The following is an 18522-nucleotide window of genomic DNA, read 5'->3' on the forward strand; positions in this document are numbered from 1 at the left end:
CATATATGTGTGTCTACAAACCTCAATATCTAAGTTTTCATAAGACTCAGCAAATCTGTTTCTCAGCATCTACCCCAGGTACTCTTTCTAAAATATATTTGCACTCCTACATTTATTGAAGAATTATACAAAATAAAAAAGTTTTGGAAATACCCCCACTGGCTGGAGGAGGAGTGAATGGTTTAAAAAATATCTACTGAAAAGTGAAAGTAGTACGAAGACTAAGTACTTGCCTTGCCTCCCACCAATTCCTGTCCAAATCTCCGGTACTTGAAATTGTCTATGCCTACAGTCACCCAAGACTTCCGGGAGCTACTTTTAATCCCAAAGCTGAGAAGATCTTCTGGGAACCTCTGAGTGATATATCCCAAAAAATTAATGTGAGGAACAGAGATACAACCTAGGAAGGAAGACAGTCACCTTGCACGCAGTGAACCCTAGATTTATCACCAGGCACACATATGGACCACTAAGCAATATGACTGTAGAGGAAAGAAAAAAATGGAAATGAAAGAAAGAAAGAAAGAAAGAAAGAAAGAAAGAAAGAAAGAAAGAAAGAAAGAAAGAAAGAAAGAAGAAAGAAAGGAAGGAAGGAAGGAAGGAAGGAAGGAAAAGGAAGGAAGGAAGGAAGGAAGGAAGGAAGGAAGGAAGGAAGGAAGGAAGGAAGGAAGGAAGGAAGGAAGGAAGGAAGGAAGGAAGGAAGGAAAAGGAAGGAAGGAAGGAAGGAAGAAAGAAAGAAAGAAAGAAAGAAAGAAAGAAAGAAAGAAAGAAAGAAAGAAAGAAAGAAAGAAAGAAAGAAAGAAAGAAAGAAAGAAAGAAAGAAAGAAAGAAAGAAAGAAAGAAAGAAAGAAAGAAAGAAAGAGAGAAAGAAAGAGAGAAAGAAAGAGAGAAAGAAAGAAAGAGAGAGAAAAAAAAAAGAGAGAAAGAATGAAAGAAGAAAGAAGAAAGAAGAAAGAAAGAAAGAAAGAAAGAAAGAAAGAAAGAAAGAAAGAAAGAAAGAAAGAAAGAAAGAAAGAAAGAAAGAAAGAAAGAAAGAAAGAAAGAAAGAAAGAAGAGAAAGAGAGAAAAAAAAGAAAGAGAGAAAGAAAGAAAGAGAGAAAGAGAGAAAGAATGAAAGAAGAAAGAATGAAAGAAGAAAGAAAGAAAGAAAGAAAGAAAGAAAGAAAGAAAGAAAGAAAGAAAGAAAGAAAGAAAGAAAGAAAGAAAGAAAGAAAGAAAGAAAGAAAGAAAGAAAGAAAGAAAGAAAGAAAGAAAGAAAGAAAGAAAGAAGAAAGAAAGAATAAGAATGAATAAATTAAACCAATATAAATGCACAATATCATTCAATCCAGCTATAAGAAAAGATGAAAGATAAAACCATAGCAATAGTACAGCATGTAGTGCTACACAGCTGACCTAGTTTCAATCCTTGCCTTGAACACAGATGACCTACATTCAATCCTAGGTATCCCATATAGTCCCCTAAGCACTTGCAGAATTAAATCCTGAGTTCAGAGACAGGAGTAACTCCTGAGCATTTCCAGTGACCCAAATCCCTCAATTAAAAAAAAAAAGAGGAGCTAAAAACAAGATGGACAAATTACACAAGAATTTATCTTATACGTAGAATATAACATGTTAAGGAAATAACAACTGGAGAGTGGGAACAAACTTGATACTAGTATTACGGAACAGATTCACCCCAAGTTAGTGTTGATGAAGGGAGATCAAAGAAAACCTTGAAAAATCATGGTAGCAACATTGACATTCTAGTGGTGGGTGTGATATTGGGACAGCACATGCCTGAAATTCTATTTTAAAAAGTGTTTTTAAATCGCATTGCTTAAATACAAATTGGAGTAAAAAAGAAACTGGTAGAAATATAAACATACTCACATATCATAAAATTAAAAGTGTGTATAACAACAAAAATATAAATGTGGCCTGGAAAACTTTCTAAATGTTAGATGTTAGAGGAGGTTATAGCATTTTCCTTCACAAACTTTGTGGGATGTGAGAAGATGGTGAAAGTAAAAAGTCCGTTTCTGAGGCTGGTTTGGGTGAAGAAAAAGTCCTTTTTCCTGAACATTCTCCAAGAAATACTCTAAATGTTTTCACTGGACTCTTGCCTGGGGTTTCATAAAGGCGTCTCTATTTTTTAAATAGAACTATTATTCTGACAACTTGACATAAAGAAATGAGATTGAAGTAAAGAAAAACACGGAGTCAACAATTCAGACCTGAAAGGAGCCAACAATTCAGTCCTGAAAGGGTCTCATTTCCAGCTCAAAGATAAAATATCTTCTGAGATTGTTGCTGATACAGTAGGAGGCAGGGGAGTGACATTCTGAAGGTCTGGTAAACATTTTTTCGAAGCTACCTAGCCATCCAGAAACATTTTTTTTATTTGATACAAAAAAAAAAAAAAAACTGAGGATGTTTTGGGGTTGAAGCAAATTCAGACTGCCTGTGAAGATTTTCCTAACTCCTGTCCAAAACTACTCCTACTGAGCAAGAAGTTCCCACAAATACTGAGAGATAAGGTAAAGGCAAGATTCTTATTGCATGATTGGTTTCATTTACATTCTTTTAGTGACTGAGTTTTCTAATGTTGTCATGGATCTTTCTTATGTCTTTAATAGGGTAGGTTGGATCTGTCACCACAAATATGTAGCCACATATCTTATAAATTGGAAGTAGTATTTAGAGACTGTTCACGTAATGTGCCCAAGATCTTGAGAAACTGGTTCCTGATTGGTGGGTGGTGGGAATATCTCACTATTGTTCCATCATCACTCATCAGGTGAATTCAAGGCCTCTTAGCATCACTTGGCAAAATTAGAGAGGAGGACCAATTCCCACCTTCCCCCTTCCTAAACTATGAACCATACACTCTCTTCTCATCTGATTTATTATTCTGAGATATAGTAATTTATAATCTTGACTCTTCAATTCTCATTGAGTCCATGCTGCAAGGGTGCGAGCCTTAACATATCTCAATGATCTGGGTAAATTATTTAAGAAACTACTTTTCAGAATTGTCAACTCAATAGAAATATGTTAATAACATGTGCTAGGTATATATTTTAAAAGTTACATTTAAAAGATATACATTTAAAATAGAGCTGGAGAGATATAACATGGAGGTAGGGCATTTGCCTTGCATGCAGAAGGACAGTAGCTCGATCCCTGGCATCCCATATCCCTAGATTGCCAGGAGCAATTTCTGAGCTCGGAGCCAGGAGTAACCCCTGAGCTCTGCTGGGTGTGACCAAAAAAACAAAACAAAACAAAACAAACAAACAAACAAACAAAATATATATATATATATTTAAAAGCCAGAGGGATGGTGATATGATTCAAAGGCACATACATAGAATATACAAGTCCGTATTTTAATCTTTTTTTCCTCAAGACCTTCATAGCATTATGCAAATACTGCTATACCAGGCATTAAAAGTTCAATGTTGCACTACCACGCCCAATACCATAGGGAAAAGTCCCTAGAGTCGAGACTGAGCATTTCCGAGTGTAACCAACACACGTAAATGTAAAAAGGAATAGCTCCAATTAATTATAATAACATGTTTAACTAAATGTGTCTAAAATGTATATATTAAAACATGCAATAAATATTAGACATAATGTTTAAATGTTTAATTTTAAGTCATATCCCTTTATTTGAAAATTACATAAGCCTACCCCAACACACCATTAAAATGACAGAGTCATTCTTGGTTTACGTCTTCTTTTTTAAATTTATGTATAAAAATTTGAAAATTTTTTAACGTTTAATCTAAAATGTATTATTATTTATTTACTATTTATCCATAAATAAGCATATATTTTTATATATTTTGTGTACTTATAAATAAACATGACTATCCAACTGAGGCATGCATAAAAATAGATATAAATATTTATAAACATAAATACAATATAAATAAAACAATAAATAAATACTACTATTTATTTTATGCACATCTCAGTTGGATAGTCATGTTCCCAGGGTTCAGAAATCAACTTCAGAAGAATATTATGGCTTTAGAATCCACCACACCAAAGGCATAAAAAAAAATGACAATAAGCCAAAGATTCCTCTCAGACACCAAAGATTCCCCTCAGAGATGTGGTGTTAGCCTTGGATATCGCAATAGAAACCAGTGCTTACAGACACAGGTGAATGCATCACAGGAACTTAAATTTGTATCATAACCGTGGTTGGTTAGTGTGACCTTGTGTCATTTTGTATAGGTCATATAAACTCACCTGATAGAGAGTGTTTATCAGGTAATCTTGGTTCTAGGAGAAGCCCGACAAATCTGTGTTCACTGTGATTCAAACATAGACAAAAATGTTCCCAGATTTTTGCTTTATGGGGCGATAAGAAAGACAACTGTAAGTTAAGTCTACACAGTGTCCAAGGGGACTTGCACTTTAAACTTTGGAATATACTTTACATAGTTTTATTTTAAGTTGTCAGTTACCTTCTTTTTAATGTTGTTGGGGGCACACCCAGCGACGCTCAGGCTGTCGCTCCTGGCTCTGCTCAGAAATCCCTCCTGACAAGAATCGGGGGACCATATGGGATGTCAGGGATCGAACCCAGGTCTATCTCAGGTTGGCCAGATACAAAGCAAACACCCTGCCATTGTGCTATCTCTCTGGCACCAATTTAGCTTCTTAATTTAGAAATAGACCCTTAAAATTATATGTATGGATAGATATTGACCTGTCTTTTCCAGTATTTTTGAGATTTGACATTAAAAACATTTAAAAATAATTATATTTTAATAATATTTTATATTAAAAAATTCTGGGGGGAAAGTTAATTATTATTCTTCATTATTTTAAGTTCTATGACCTGACTCTTTTGCCTTCTTTCCAGAATCTTTAGCTCAGTTATCCCCTTTATGTATTTTAACACAGGATTTGCTTCTTTAACCAAGGCTAATATTTACTCAATAGCTTTGCTTTTATTTTGCTTTTAGGGCAACATCCAACTGAGCCCATTATTTTGTCCTGATTCTGAGATTTAGTCTGGAGTTACTGACAAGTTAATCCTGATTCAGGGTGATGGTACTTAAGAGATTATTACTGGGGACCATAAGTGTTGCTGGGATTTTACCTAGGTCAGCTGTGCAGAACATTACCTGCAAGCCCTCAGTCTTTTGTCACATTCACTGGTTCTAGAATTCCACATCACCATTAAGTAAAGAGCCCATCAAACTAGTTTACAAAATACCTCATAAAGAATCATCAGCAAGACCCAAAAAGATGGCAGCACATATAATCCTCAAACCAGGAACATTCCCTAAGCACAGAGCCAGGAATGATCCAACTGTGACTCCAAAACTAAACTTAAAAACAAAAATAAACTAATCATCAAGGACTAGTGAGGTGCCTTAATAGATTGGGTACATAATTTGCATTCTGCAAGTCAATCTCCTTTACTCCCCGGTCTCCAAAGAAGTGAGCCAGGACCCCAAAACAAAATTTATTATTATTAATGAGTCAGAAACATAATTGAAATAGCTTGAAAAGTGCAATGAATATGCATGACGACCCAAGTTTGATTCTACATATTGGATACCCCCTCTCCACAACTGGCTACATTTCTGGTTTTCCTGGGTAGAGAAGTGTGCTTAAATTACACTGCATCTCCAGGATCAACCACTGAATCTTCAGGCTTGTACACAAGAGTGGTTCCTGGACCACCCTCACCCAGGCATCAGAAGAAAGTCTCCTTCTTGAAAAGAAAGCCCACCGTTATTTTCTCATGGTCATTTTGTATGCCCAGAATTTTTAAAATCAAAGAAAGCAATAGTACAAAATAGAATGTACTGTAAAATGTGACAACATAGCTGACATTTTATTCAAAAACAAAAGCAGATGGACATATTAATTGGACAAGCTGACAGCACACCTTTTGTGATATTGCTGTCACATGCACAATTATTCCTCTGTGTTTAAATAATTGAGACTGGGCTCTGGATGGGTCCCAACACTTCTTTTACAAATTGCCAAGGCACCCTCTTGTACTGTATGCCAGTAGCTTAAAATTAATTATATAAGTGGACATATAATTTCTTTTAAAACAGATTAGACACAAAACATTTAATAAGATAAAAATAAGAATTAACATAAGTCCTAAAGAAGGCTAGATAGCCAACCATATTTTGCAATCTGGGGAGGGTGAGACCCACATTTCTAAATGCCTCACTACATTCTTTTTTTTTTTATTGCCAATTGGGTTTTATTTAGGAGGTTTTTTTTTTTTCGTTTTGTTTTGTTTTTATTTAAACACCTTGATTACATACATGATTGTGTTTGGGTTTCAGTCATGTAAAGAACACCACCCATCACCAGTGCAACATTCCCATCACCAAGTCAGCCACTTTCTTGGGTTATTTCAAACCAGTCAGTTACGAGGATCAGAGTGATAGCACAGTGGTACAGCATTTGCCTTGCATGCAATCAACCCAGGACAGACCCGGGTTTGATTTTCAGCATTCCGTATGGTCCCCAGAGCCTGCCAGGAGTGAATTTCGAATGTAGAGCCAGGAGTAACCTCTGGGAGCCACCAGATGTGGCCCAAAAAACAAACAAACAAACAAAATACCACTCAGCTGACTTTCAGTGCTGACTTAAATAAATTCTCCTGGTGATGTTGGTGACACTAAGAACTGAATATTTATCACTCACACCCCAAATTTTGGGTTTGAAATTTAAGTCCTTGCATATCTATTACTCTAATATATGAACTCATAGTGAGTTCTATAGACCAGCAGAAAGTGAGTCCTCTCCATGAATTAAATATGTTGGCACCTTAGATGTCTTACTCTTCAAACTTGTGAGAAACAAACATCTATTTTTGTTCAGTTTTGATTTTATTTGATTTGGTTGTGGAACAACTAGAGGTCCTCATGACTTATTTTTGGTTTTGTGTTCAGGTACCACTGATGGTAGGCTGGGGGAAATATTGAGTAACAGGGATTTTCTATATGTAAGAAAGCACCCTACCTGTTGTATTATTGTGAAAACCTCACAAAGATCTAATTTTTAAGCATCCAGTTGGTGGAATTTTGTGGAACTTTGCAGATGAGTAAGATGATTACTTACTCGGGGTCATAAATTTGTGTAGTGAGCTTATTCATTTTTATATTATCAAAATTCTTCTTGTTCTTCCCATATGTTGTTCAGTCTGGCTATCAGCTGGCTTGGATGGTAGCAGGAAGAGAATCCCCTATACATAGTGCTATTAAGACACAACTAAGCTTTATTATACAGCCACTGATGGACTATATCTCTTAGAACTAGAGATCACTGTGAATATATTAAAATTAACTGTCATGAAAAGACAGTTATGTGCCATCCTAAGCTAAATCCCCAGTCAGTTTTTAGTATGGAGCATATACAATGAGAGCATTAAAAAAGAGTTTACATTCACTTTATCAAAGAAGACATACAAGCGGCCAATAAATAATAAGTGCACTTCACTTACCACCAGGAAATAAAAATTAAAACAATGAAATTTAATCACACACCAGGAAGACTAACACTTATCAAAAGGAGTAGTAACAACCAGTGTAAGGAAGACTTGTAGGAGAAGAGTCATTCGCTGTTAGTGGGAATATATCTGGTTCAGTCTCAATGGAAAATTGAATTTAACTTCTATATGTTCTAGCCTTTCCAAGTTCTCGGCACCTACACAAAAAGTCCAAAAATGTCAATTTTAAAAGATCATTGCACTATTATAGATGTTCACTACAGTGACATTCATAGCCTCCAATTCTGGAAATAAGATTAACTCCTACAAACACGAAGGAATTAAAAAACAGTAGACTGTTACTCAGCTATAAGGCAAGATAAAATCTTGTTAGATGCCATGTAGATGGAACTGGAGGGTACTATGCTTGGTGAAATTGTGTTTGAGGAAGAGGGAAAAACATGAATACACTCAGTTGTATAACATAAACATAAAAAAATGTCAATGATACAAGTCCCTAAGAGTTAGCCAACTGAACTTAATCTGCTAATGGAAGTGATAGTCCTAATATAGAGCCAGTGATGGAGTGCCTGACACACTGGGGTCATCTGTTGGGTAGCAATGTTGTGTGCTTGAAACATAACTATTAGCATTCCTGTTAAAATTATATTGAGACATTCTAATCTAATAGGAATAAGATAAGAATCTATAAATTTTATTGTGCAGGTGCGCCTACCACCCCATTTGGCATGGGGACTTGACTTGAGCCTCAATTGATTGGACATCAATTGTCCAACCCAAACCCAAGATCCCAACCTTAGAACTGGCAGTTTTTTACACCAACACCAAAAATCAAACTCCTCCCATAGGAGGTCCTAATGCCACTCTGGCACCAATTTAATCCAGGGTAGGTTAATATGGCACCCTGATGACAAGGAAATAGCAACAACTTGATCTAAGGGCAGATTTCCCTACCTTGCTACCTAATGGTGAAGTGAAATAAGAAGACACTCTGTGACACCTTGGCTTCTTTGTATCACCTGTGTTAAAATCAAGATCTCTAATTACAGAAGACTGACTATGACAACTGTGACTGAGTAGAACTTTTCCTGGGACCATAAACAAAGACCTTAAGGTTGGACAACTAATTTGCCTGGAGCCTGTAGTCTGTCTTATGACAGTATGAACATGCTTAAAGATAATCTGTATCTTTTCTAATTTCCAAAATATTACTGTGCCTATGCAAAAAAAATAAACACAGCCACATCTGCCCCCCTTTTTGATTAATTTTATTTTTATATATTCTAGATAGTTCTAGACTTTCATAGGACTTTGGAACATGAATCACTTTGGTTAGCCTCATATTTATAAGTCTTCCTACAAATTGAGAAAATAAAAGAAAAAATGTGGATAGGCATTAGGTTTCAGTCTTATAATGTTTACTGCCCTGTTGTGTATGTAAACATTTTATGGGATTATTATGTTACTGACCCTACCTTGATTGGTGATTGTGCCCTACCCTATGATGTGACCTGGCACTCTGCCCCCACCCTAGGGTGTACCTGATTCACTTCCACATTTGGTTGGCATCTGATCCCACCATTGAGTGGTGCCTGATTCTGGGGGATAAAAACAAGGGTCTGTGGAAGGCAAGGGGCTTCTTGCTAGAACTGAGGCTGAGACTTTGGAATAACTACAGGTGATGATAAACCAATCTGCAATTTGCCCATAGGTATCATGGATAAATTTACAGCTCTAAGATCCATCAAAAGTCTCCATTTACCAGATTTCTTTTTTATAGTGACTATAGATGAATTCCATTGAGAAAAAGATGGTTCAATATGTCCTAAACTTAGCTGTTCCTCCACTAATTCTGTCAGCACCTTTAATTTATCAGTTTTAAGGGGCCACTGACCTGTCCATATTGATTCGTTAGATTTCCATTTTATTTTTATTCGTGCTGGTGTTTTTATGGTAGTGGCCCCTACTAAAAATTTTGGGGTTTTAAATCAAAAGAATGTTCGGGCTCTTCTGAAGCTAATGGGATATGGAATTCTGCTTTCCACTGTTAGTGTAGGTCACGGCTCCACAGGGATGGTGAAGATGGGCTCACACGAAGTCTGATTATTGCTTTTTGATTTTCTGGGCCGTAAAATATCATAGTCCTCGTACTGAATAGACAGGAGCTCAGGTCTCCTACCCCTTCTAGCAAATACGAGATTTCCTGAAGAGGCCAATTTTCTGGCCATTCTTTATCAGAAATTATGGTAACCTGAGCACCCATATCTATCATTCCGTCAAAGGGTTGCCCTTCCAAGTGAAGTTTGATCATTCGGTGTTCATCTTTAAATTTAGTAACCAGAGCCACGATTGGGTTTTGAGCAGCATACGGATCTGTGCTTCCAAACCCTCCAATTCTAGTCTTATCTGAAGTCCCAAATTTGACATAAGGCACTATTATCATCTGGGCAATCGCTTCTCCTTTTTTAAAGGTCCATGTAACTGGTACAGTAATAACTATAATGATTTTTCCCATAGAATCTGAGTCAATGAAACCAGTGGTTACTGATATACCCTTTATCTTGAGGGAACTTCTGCCAAGAATTAATCCCATAGTATCTGGGGGGGTGGGCCCACAATGCCAGTTTCTAACATGTAAGGGCATGCTCCTGGGTAAATTGTAATGTCCTCTGGGCATAATATGTCTAATCCGGCACTCCCTGATGTGGAGTGAATTAATTCCCTTATCATGATGAATTTTCTTGGGCTGGGCTTGGAAGGATTATTGTCTGTGAACTTTGCCCCTGATTTGGAAGGACCTGGGGGGAGGCCCTGTGGGCATTTCCCTGCATCTTGTATGTGTGTCCTTGAGGAGCTGAATTTAGAAGGAAACATTTCTTTTGATATGTTTCTGTTTCCACAATGGTAGCAGGCGATTTGCCTCCTGGGGATTGTGTTAAAACCTCTACTTAGGTTATTATCAATGAGGTTTCTGGATCTGCAATCTTTCGCCCAGTGGCAACCCCTTTTGCATTTTGGGCAAAGACCTGGTTTCTGGAAAGTGTTCTGTCCCCGAGGGGAGTAAGGTATTGTTCCCTTGGTAACTGAGAAGGTTTGTACTGAGTCTAAGTGGGTTGGGGTTCCCCGTAGACATTCTGACAGGCATAAAGGAAATCATTCACATCTGCCTTTTCATTTAATGTATTCAATACTAATCTACAGGCCGAATTTGCATTATATAAGCTAAAGATTTTACTAGGAAGTTTCTTATCTCCTCATCTTCGACTTGTAACTTCAGAGCATCTTTAATCTTACCTACAAACTCTGCATATGACTCATAAGGGCCTTGGGTAATTTTTAAAAATTTTCCTATACCAATGCTGTTAGAATCAATTTTTTCTCATGATGACAATGCAATATCCCTAATTAAATTTAAGATTTCTTTAGGTAAAGCTGCTTGTGTCTAAATATTTGCAAATTGATTTTCTGCCATCAATAATTCATATGATAGAGTAACATCTGCCACTTGCTTTTTTGTAGCATCCGGGCTATATAATTTGGCTTTTATGCCTTCTAAATAGTACATTTCCCATTCAGTTTGCTGTTTAGATGACAGGCATATTTCAGCAATTCTTTTAAAATTATACAAAGTCCAAGATGAGTTATAACTCCAAAGTTTTAGTAACTCCACACTGTATTGCAATTTTGGGCCATACTCTTTACATGCTCTTTTAAACAGATCTAATTCTTCCATCTAATAGGGTACATAGTTAGAAACATTTACCCCATGTAAAGGGGATGAGACCGGATTAGCAGAATTACTCTGAATTACTCTGAGGCCATGCGTGTGGTTCATTATTTGAATCTGCACTGTTGTGCGATTCAATTTTGTGAATAAAACGAGGCCTCACTTCTGGAGTTAGCACTGGAGTTTGATCATTGTCTGATTCACTACTGTCATGCAATTGAATCAGGCTTAACTTTCCGAGTTGTTTTTCTTCCAGCAAAAATTCCTATATTGTTGATGGTGGGGCTGGATTCGTCAACCTGCACCTTGGTCTGAATTTTCGTTGGAAAGATTTCCTTATTATCCATACTGGTTTTAGCCTCACCATTTCTACACATTCTATTTCCTAAATACCAGCCAATAACTATGCTCACAGTAACAACTTGAGCCAACACAGAAATTCCACAAACTATGATGGCTGGAGACTATGCAATTTTCATTTGAAATATAGACCACAACCATCCAACTGCAGTGATTGTCCTTATATCAAAACCAATTAGTTTTAAACAAAATGGAATACTCTACTTGTATAATAGAGAACCAATGCGTAATCAAAAGGGTGGCAGAATCCACATGACTAACCACAGAAACCATTTAATGGTCAGCAGAGGAAATTTCCAATGAAGTATTTTACTTACAGTTATTGAGGGTCAGGTTTGGAGGGATGGGGATGGAGGGTGAGGTCTTTCCCCTCCAGCTTGGAGCACATGTCTGCCACCCTGTCCAGCTGACAGTTCTGAGGTAAAATGGCGGGTTAACAGCTTGCAGACAGTCAGGCTTGTGGAAATATTAGCTTTACTCGGTGGACAAGACTGAAGTCTAAAGTCTCAGCCTCAGTTCCAGCAAGAAGCTCCTCGCCTTCTACAGACCTGGCAGAATGCCAGGTCACACCCTCGGGTAGGGCACAATGACCATCAGGGTAGGGTCAGTAACATAATAATCCCATAAAATGTTTACATACACAACACTGCCCTTCACCCGTACACATTTCCTGCCACCAATGTCCCCAATTTCCATCCCAATCTAACCCCCTGCCTGCCTTTGGGGCAGACATTTTAATTCTCTCTCTTCCTTTTCCTCTGATTTAAACACCTTGATTTTTACTGCTGTTAATGAATGGGTACTGTGTCTATAACGTTTTCCTAGTTCAGTATGCAGTTATTGTTCATCAAGAAAAAAAATCTAACCCCATCTAAAAACAGGAAAAAAATGAACAGATATTTTCTCAAAAAAGAAATACAGATGGTAGGCCCGGAGAGATAGCACAGTGGTGTTTGCCTTGCAAGCAGCCGATCCAGGACCAAAGGTGGTTGGTTCGAATCCCGGTGTCCCATATGGTCTCCCGTGCCTGCCAGGAGCTATTTCTGAGCAGACAGCCAGGAGTAACCCCTGAGCACCGACGGGTGTGGCCCAAAAACCAAAAAAAAAAAACTACAGATGGTCAAAAGGCACATAAAAATGTTCCACATCACTAATCATCAGGGAGACAAATAAATCAAAACAATAATGAGATATCATCTCATACCAAAGACACACACAAGAACAACCAGTGCTAGCATGAATGGAGAGAGAAAGGAACTCTCATCACTGTTGATTCTCACCAGCTGACAGGTCCTGCCCTTTTTTTAATGGCATATTCCTCAAAAGACTAGAAATTAAGTTTCCATATAATCTGGCAATACCACTTCTAGGGATATGCCCTAGGAATCCTCAATTTTTACTTTAAAAATATCATTAACAGCTATGTTTTTCTTTTTATAGAAAAAAACCTATATCAAAGGAAAGCAGGCTGACAAATAAGGCATCTTTTACTAAAGTCTTTCTAAGAATGCAACAGTTCTTGCTATGTTTCTTCTAGATGAAGTGAGAGAAAACGTAGACTTGGCCCTTCCAGACTCCATACAAAGATGTGAAAGATCACCACCTAGTGCACCGTTTCCTCTTATGGAGAAGAATGGGTCAAAGTTGACCAGATCTGACTCAGTTTTTAGGTTCTGTCTAGAGTTTACATGAGTGGAAGATATAAAATTTTAACTTGTTTTTCAACTAATGTAAAGATATCATGTGTCAGTGCCAAAATTCCCACCCACTGTGGACATAGGCAATAATTCCTAGGTAATATTAGAAATTATGTTATTTCCTCGCTGCAATTGAATATAAGTATATATTTAAGTTTAAAAAAAGTAATTATGTTATTTCCATGTAATAACATCATCTAGAGAACAAAGGGATAGAAAAAAATTTGACTGGAAGTTATGATTATGTTTGGATTCTCAGAACAGTATTTTCTTCTAAGTATACCCTTCCTGATCCAACTGATTTTAATCCCTCTGCGTCTACACTGGCACAGTATGAATCCTCATCTCCTATCATCTGGCAGTTCTGTGATGGTTTGTTTTAGCAAGACATCCCCATTGTAGGCCATATGATAGGGATAGTTCACCTGTAAAGATGACGCTCAGTGAATAATTCATCACCCAAACCACCCTGTGCATTGTCATTAACAAAGCAAAGCAAATATACTTCAAGTCACCTTTAAGGCTTCTTAAAACCACCTTTCCCAAAACCCCAGTGATATTTCTATCTCCAGTGAGTCCCCTTGAACCCTGACACAAACTTGGCATAAACCGAGAAGTCAGTTACAAACCAGAAAAATCCTGTAAGTTATGGGACATCCATATCGAGACATTGCTTTCTCTTTCCTAAACGTTACCATCTCTGACATATGTACTTGCTAAAAATAAGACATTTAACTGATTCTCTATAGTTCCAGCAGGAGTCCTTAAAATTTGCAACATCCTGAATAAATGGTTGGCAGAAAAGAGAGTTTAAGGAAACCGGAGATAATGTGCATATGCTGTATAGGCTGAGAAAGTCTTGTCAATATAAGTATCTCGGTATTTCACTCATTTTTAAGCTACTCAAAGTCCTTCCAGTGATATTTTTAAAGCAAACCAGAACCTGTGTGTATGGCTCAACTACAGATCACTTAGAATTCTTGAAGCTCACTAAGGTTTCACTACTCTTAAGCAGGCACTTGCCACAGCCACTGTCTTGCCCTGCACTTACTGTCTTATCTTGCCTTCTTGCCCTTCATACCATGTACTGGTTCAAGCAGGCTATTATACCAATCACTCTTTCACAGAGATATTATAATAAGGAAGAAATACTAAAATTGTACATATATTTGCTTTTATTACTCTCTCTTAGGGAGAAAACGAGAAACGAGGTACGAATAACAGGAATAGTCTAAATAGGTTAGTTGACTGAAATTTTCTGATTTTTGACTGAGTTTATATCAGTATGATAGCATTTTTATCATGTATTTAAACTTTGAACATTTAAACAAAACCTGGGTCTTGCATTTTAAGGGAGAGTTTAAAAGTTTAGGAATTTTCTTGAAAAATCATTATTTTTATCTTACTTCTTTTCAGGTCTCACTAGACAAATATCACTAAAGATCAGAGGATTTGATTCAACTATCAATGTGAAATCATTCACAGGCATTTCATCTATTATTCATATATTTAAAAATGATTGAGTCATCATGATTTAACTATTCCAATTTATAAATGGTCATAATTTATCTATATCTATAGCAATGTCATAAAACTTCACTTTTCATAAAGTTGTGTTTTACAATAAGGAAATAACCAGTAATCAATAATAATAAATCCTAAGAGTCAGCCTATAGATTGAATCATTAATTTCAGGGGGAGAGACAATAAACAAGGACAGACTAGGAAGATTAAAGAAGGGATATTGACATTCTGATGGTTGACATAAGGCAATGATATTTTATTCATTAAATATTGACATTAGAAGTATTGTAATAAAGTGGATTAAATACAACAATATTTTAAAGAATATAATTTAAAGATCACACCATCAGAGATTTCTTTCAATCAGATATTATTTTAATTTATAAACATTTTTTCAGAAGTTTTTTTTATATCTTCATAGCAACAAAACTGAAGTTCGTGTGTCGATTAAATGTTGGACAATGAAAATAGAAATGAGAAGATATTTGATTTGTTAGAAGAGATTCCAGTATATCCATCTGAATCCTACCTGGATCTGGTTTCATTTTTAAAATTGCTCTCTTGTCTTATGTTTTAGGATGAAATTGACTAGAGCACCTGTAATATTAATCTTCTTGCTTTTTGTAGAAGGCCAAGAGGCCAGCCATGGATTCCAGAAATCTCCTAAACAAATAAATCTTTGAAGCCTGTGTGCTCTGGAAAGTCCTTATCTATGTTAGTGGTTTAAACTTTGTTTTCTGGAATGTGTACTTAGTATGGGACAAAGGGTTTATCATTGTAGGTCATCGTATTCTATGATCAGATTGTAAGACATCTGTGAATGTCTTATATATGTATCTTTTCCCATTCTGAACCAGGATTTCTAAAAGAAAAGAATAAATAAGATTTTGCATGTTCAATGTTTTATTCATAAATTAAACAGTCTACCTTTGCTCAGATGAAAAGGAAATAAAGGTGTCAAATAAACAAGAAGAGGTTTGAAATTCATGCAGGACACAAATCATTAAATTAAACTAAATTTTCTTTCTCCTTCAAGTTTACTTCTTCAAGAGATTTATGTGCTCCACAGGAGGGAAGGTGGAACTGGAGCTTCCAGTCTTAGATTCAGATCAACTGACAGAAGTTAAAGCACAATGACCAGAATTAAAATACTGTAATCTGAAGCCAGATCAATAGTGCAATGGTAAGGCATTTGCCTCGCACACGGCTGAGCCAGGACGAACCTTCATTCGATCCCCAGCGTCAAATATGGTCCCCAAATCAGGAGTGATTTCTGAGCGCATAGCCAGGAGTAACCCCTGAGCATCACTGGGTGTGGCCCAAAAACCAATAAATAAATAAATAAATAACAACTGTAATCTAAAGATGTGTTTCACTTTATGTAGCTATACACTCAGAGCACATTCCCTGTTTTGCTTTGCATTCATTTCCTCTTCCCTTTACCCACCCCTTTTGGTTTTGTGGTTGTTTTGTTTTGGGGCCACACCGGGCAGTGCTCAGGAATGACTCCTTACTTTGCACTAAGAAATCACTCCTGGTAGACTCAGGGGACCATGTGCAATGCCAGGGACCAAACCCGTATTGGCTTTGTGTAAGGCAAATGCTCTACCCACTGTGCTATCACTTTTGCCTCACCCCAAACATTTTGAAATATAAAGACCCACTTAGGCCTGCTTAGCATTAGATAGGTACTTTTTTCTGTTAACTATGCTTCCCCCCCAAAAGATAGATTGAGTCTGGTCAATATAAATCATACAATAAAATTTGTACTAATAAAAATGAGTGCTCGAGACTGGAAGTACCCTGATCCCTTGCTTTTCTCCTTTCTACTTGTTTGTTTTCTTCATTTTGTGGCAACCCTGCTTAAGACACATTCACCAATGGTTTGATTTCTGCAAACTCTACAGCCATATAGATTCCCTGCCTACTTCCTGATTTTTAAAAAACATAATATATTGTTAACATGTGACATGTAGTGTGGCTAAATTACATTTTGCTTGGCAGGTGAAGGCAGCAAGTTGTTAGATTGATTTACTGAGTTATTCAATAATGGATTGATACGTCAAAACAAAACAATCAGTAGGAAGAGGTCAACTTGACTAGGCACCAGTTTCTCTCATGTGAGCCAAGTAATCAGAATAGGCCCAAACATTTTCCCAAGACTAGACAAGAAATTTCTTACTTTAAGACTGAAACTTATGACTTTTATTAAGAGTCCCATTCCCAACAGAACTCCCATCACTAAACCAGGCCAGTACACCCAGCCAATTCATTACAGAAGGCAGGAAGTCACTAAAAAAAAAGTCCTTATGTTTATTAAGGTTTGGCCTCAGGAGAAGAATAGAATCTGAGAGTTTAAATAGCTAATATATATTTATATAGTATATATATATATATACATAATATATATATATATTTTCTAGTCTTTGAATTGTCTTTTTCAACTAACAAAAATTAGTGTTAGGTGGTTATAAAATCACACAGCTCTATTAGTTGTTGCCTCCCTGTAAGGATTTTGAAATGCTCTGAGAAGATTTTTCGCAAAGGGTGAGTAGCTTATATCTTATAGTATAGATTAAAACATCTCATATATTCTAAGGTATTGCATTTTTACCAAATTACATAATCCTAAAATTCTACTGGATATCATCCTGTTGGATCTTTTAATTTTTTTTTTTACAAAACTTCTTAGTTATATTCCCTTGATCCCTTTTATTTTCTCTCCAGAAATTAAGCAACAGGTTCTGTATCAGGCTAGGGACTCTAGAAAAAAGGATGTTTACAAAATATTTTCTTTACACAAATCTCATTTTGAACATATAAGGTGGGATAGCAAAATCATAGGCTGCTATGAACACCCCTATGCAAGGAACTCTGACCCCTTGAGATCAAGACTAAAGAGGTCCACCAGGCCCAAAAAGCCTTAGCTAGCAGTACCCATCAGGGAAGGCACCAGGCTTATGAGGCGTTTACTTACCTGTACCCACAAGGGAGGGCACTAAGCACTGAGAGACCCTGACAACCCTGTCTACAGGCCCTCAGGAAAATAGGGAAACTATAGAGTATGTGGGATAAATCTAATTGAGACATAACTACACTGTCTTCCTAGAACACCCCTTTCTTGAGACCCCATAATATAGTGAAAAGAAAGAAAAACCTGAGTGGGGGAGTAGAAACCACAAATATGATGGAAAAGGGTCAGGACTCAAATAGTCTTGGGTCCATTGGTGGAGATTACAAAAGGATAGAACTAAATTTCCAAGCCAAACTCAACAACAATGGAGTCAAGAGAAAAACTTAACAATCTGAACCTTTAAATGAGTCTGTTTACACTGGCACACTAGTGGGGAAAGGGTGGTGATACGGGATACACTCTTGGAAAATTCATGGAGGGAGGTCATTACTGGTGGCAGGATTGACCCTGACTCATTGTATGTATGAAACCCATATGAAGGATTTTGTAAGTGGATTACTACATAGCTCTAAGGAATGATGCAATTTTCTGCGATATGGATAGACCCAGAAGATATCATGTTAAGTGAAGTAAGGCAGAAGAGGAAGAAAAATATAGGATGCTATTGCTTATATGTGGTATTTAGAATAACTGTATGTAGGAATGCAAGGTTTTAAATGGGGGCTTGCTTAGAACACACTCAACCTCAGAGTGTAGTGAGGAGAGTAAAGAAATAAAGGGTGCAGGAGAAAGACAAATATGAAATAAACTA

The sequence above is a fragment of the Suncus etruscus genome, chromosome 7 (genome assembly GCF_024139225.1).
Source record: "Suncus etruscus isolate mSunEtr1 chromosome 7, mSunEtr1.pri.cur, whole genome shotgun sequence".
Classification (NCBI taxonomy): Eukaryota; Metazoa; Chordata; class Mammalia; order Eulipotyphla; family Soricidae; genus Suncus; species Suncus etruscus.